Source organism: Megalobrama amblycephala, linkage group LG1 (assembly GCF_018812025.1).
Source record: "Megalobrama amblycephala isolate DHTTF-2021 linkage group LG1, ASM1881202v1, whole genome shotgun sequence".
NCBI classification, from domain to species: Eukaryota; Metazoa; Chordata; class Actinopteri; order Cypriniformes; family Xenocyprididae; genus Megalobrama; species Megalobrama amblycephala.
The window spans coordinates 68,650,878-68,654,724 of NC_063044.1; the positions used below are offsets into that span (position 1 = coordinate 68,650,878).

The 3,847-nt window shown below is 37.2% G+C and overlaps 1 long non-coding RNA gene across 1 annotated transcript; it reads left to right on the forward strand.

The window, feature by feature from the left end:
* The first annotated feature begins 826 nt into the window (after window positions 1-826).
* Window positions 827-3,472, forward strand: LOC125248927. Its single transcript, XR_007180445.1, has 3 exons — window positions 827-1,151; window positions 2,064-2,140; window positions 3,250-3,472. It is a non-coding gene; the product is annotated as an uncharacterized LOC125248927 (long non-coding RNA).
* The last annotated feature ends 375 nt before the right edge of the window (window positions 3,473-3,847 follow it).

Below are 3,847 nucleotides of genomic sequence, written 5' to 3' on the forward strand. Positions count from 1 at the left end.
ATCAGAGCAACCTGGGCTCTCATAACACCTGAGCAGTGCCACAGACTGATTGACTCCATGCCACGCCGCATTGCTGCAGTAATTCAGACAAAAGGTATTGGTGTTGGAGTAGGAGTTGCAGGTGGAGTAACAGGTGCTGCATCCACCATTACTAACACTGTACAGCAAAAATCATTCAGAGAGAGTCTTGAACAAATTCAGCAGAAGTATAAATCTGTAAGCGAACCAATTCTCACACCACTGAATACACTGAGAAAGGTTCTGAGAAAAATCTCAAAGTTCAGTGTTTTTTTCGGCAGCTCAGCTTTTGACAATGTGCAAATATCATGCAATTTAGACAGAAGGGATGTTTTGTGTGCCACACAACTCATGAATTTGGGTCTGTTGGCAAATGTTAGCAGAATTGCTACTCAGACTGCAAGAGTAGGGCGAGTTGTAGCAGAAGCAGTCTCAGGAGTGTTAAGTGGACTGTTAGTCTTACTTGATGTCGCCTTCAAAGTGATGGATTCTGTAGACATTCACCAGATGAGACAGGGAAAAGTAGATGATCCAGAAAAGGTCCAATCCAGTGTGCTTAAATCCATTGCAGAGATGAGGAGAACACATAAAGAGCTTTTCAATGTCCAGAAGGAAATACAAACAACAAGAGAGGAACTAAAAGACTATATAGAATTGGCCAGGGGTGACAGAGAAATAAACAATGATTTAAATAGTTTAAACATATAGATATGTTGACAATCAGGGTCACCGTGATTTTGTCAAGTAGGACATGTTCTTTGATCAACATTTTTGTTAATCCTGGAACAACATTCCAAACAATCAATACACACTCTAAAAACTCCTGGGTTATTTCTTTAACCCATTTTCTGGGTTATTTGTGTTGGGTTAAAATTATGGGTTATTTTTTCAGAGAGTAACCATTTTCTGGGTTATAGGGCTAATATTTTGACCCAATTCCTGGGTTGTTTAGGTTTCTGGGTTATTTTTCAAAGAGTAACCCATGTTCTGGGTTAACGCCCCTTCCCCCCGCCCCCGCTGTTGTTCTGGAATTTTCTCACAACAGTCGTTTGAAACAACCGTTACTTGAACTTGAACGCACTCGGTCCGTTTTGGCCTGGGCTTCTTCGGTGCAACTTCATCGCGTATTCAAGGTAAGCAAGTATTTTCAGTGTCAATGTAACGTAAACTTTTCTGTGTCCATGTCCCCGTTGCTAGTTTAGCACCATCTGTTGAAAAAATGACCATGGCTTACCGTGGTAATTCTGTGATTAGCATAGCCGCCCACGGATATCGCGACAACATCTAACTAGTTTAAAGTCCGTGTAAAGTCAAAATAAATATGTGTTTTGAGTTTGTCAGACTAAATAAGAAAGCGTTATTAACCACCCAGCCAAATTTGAATGATTAAAAATAACGATAAGTTCATGAAATTAGGTGTAAAAATGGTTGTGCCTTTTACACATCGTTGAGAAACGTATGACCTATTTAATGTGTTTAGAAGAAAATGACTGAATTCACTTTTTCATAAACTGTGCTGTACTTACCTCATTGTTATAATACTGGTAATAATACGATAGGTACAGTGCAGCTAGTGGCGACTTCATGCCGCGTTAAGGGGGTCGAACACCGGACGAGAAGCGCCGCGCTGCGCCGCGTCTAGGACAACTCGAGGTATCGCGTGCTTTCTCAGTTTATGGCCAGCAATATTGTTATGTTTAAGGACATTATGAAATTAAGATAATGTCAGTGCTATGTTATGATTGTACTGTATAATTAAATACAACCGTTGCTGAGTCTGCAGTCTGAACACTTTACCTCAGAGCGTCCGTTAACTGAATGAATTGAGAATATCACCTGAAAATCCAATAACATCAGCAATTTTCATTCAAGCAGCTGATTTCTGTAAATTAATGTAAAACTAAATTTATATTGCAGCACATGGTGAAGTCAGTATATACATTAACGACGATTTGAGACAAATAAGTGTAAATTTAATATAAATCTATGTAACTTACAAGCCAAAGTCAAATTGTTGCTAACCTCTATTGCTATGTTTTCTTCAGGTCATTATAAATGGACAGCTTTGTCGCTGATAAGCTAACTGAGTGGCGGATGTCTGGACTGATAGAGAATTTTAGAGGTGAGCATTTTACTCTTTTAAGGGATAATTCACCCAAAAATGAAAATTTGATGTTTATCTGCTTACCCCCAGAGCATCCAAGATGTAGGTGACTTTGTTTCTTCAGTCGAACACAAATGATGATTTTTAACTCCAACCGTTGCCGTCTGTCAGTCTTATAATGCGAGTGAATGGTAACACAATTTATAAGAGTCAAAAAATATGCTTAGACAAATTCAAACTGAACCCTGCGGCACGTGACGACACATTGATGTCCTAAGACAAGAAACGATCGGTTTGTGTGAGAAACCTAAGCGATTGCTGAACGCAGTTGGACATAGTGGTGTTTTAGAGGTAAAAAATTATATAAATAATTTTCGGTTTCTCGCACAAACCAATCGTTTCGTGTCTTAGGACATCAATGTGTCGTCACAAGCCGCAGGGTTTAATTTGGATTTGTCTAAGCATATTTTTTGACTCTTGATAAATTGTGTTACCATTCACTCGCATTATAAGACTGACAGATGGCAGCAATTGGAGTTAAAAATCATTTTTGTTCTACTGAGGAAACAAAGTCACCTACATCTTGGATGCCCTGGGGGTAAGCAGATAAACATCAAATTTTCATTTTTGGGTGAACTATCCTTTAACTGCCCTCATATCATCTCTCTATACCTAAATATTTTTCTTTAATGTGGCTTAAATGTGTCAGTGTAAGATTTTGTGACAGTCACAACTTCTTCGACAGTGGGGAATGCATCTCTATAATAACCCTTATAGTTAAAAGATACTTGTGCCTTGTCTTTAAGCTGTTATGCATAATAATGGGCCAGATATTCACCTTTGCATTAATGTCATTATTACACTTGTTAATGAAAAAAAGATGGACAGTATAGAATGTCATTCACACAAAATGGGTAATGCTGCAAAAGAACCACATTAGTTAACTAGCAAATTGGGCCACGTTTTTTTTTTTTTTTTTTTTTTTAAACAAAAAAAACAAAAAAACAACAGCATTCCCTTAAAAGTGATTATTTATTAGCTTGATAATCAAAGAGTGTCTGGTGAGTGGTTCACAATTGTCTCGACTTATTAACAATACTCATGTTGTCTTGTTTTCTGTCTTTCAGGTGAAGACATAGATGAGGAGGCATTTCTTCTCTTAGATGAGGACACTATCAAAAATCTTGTCCCTCAAGTTCAATCCAGTTATTGAATGTTGTCAAATGTTTGAGAGAGAATGAGTTGTTTATTTTTCTATTTTTTCTAATGTCTAATGTTATTACAGTGTGACCTAAGATAAATAGGTCCAAGTGTGTAGAGTTTAATTTAATTTAATGCAATAAAAATGTAAAAGTGCTTGAAGTGTGTAAGTTTCTGAAGTTTTATTTTCTGAAATAAGGCATACTGGAATAGTAACCCAAGTTAGGTTATTTTTGACCTTTGGTTAAAAAGGGACCTACTAATTTCTGGGTTATTTCAACCCAGATATTGGGGTTGTTCTTTTGACCCAGAAGTTGGGTTATATTAACTACAATTTTGGGTTATTTTAACCCACAATTTGGGTCAGGTATTTAACCCAGAAGTTGGGTCAAAAAGAATAACCCATTTTTCTGGGTTGAAATAACCCAGAAATTAGTTGGTCCCTTTTTAACCCAGGATTTGGGTCAAAAATAACCCATTATGGGTTATTTTTGACCCAGGAGTTTTTAGTGTGCATTATACTTT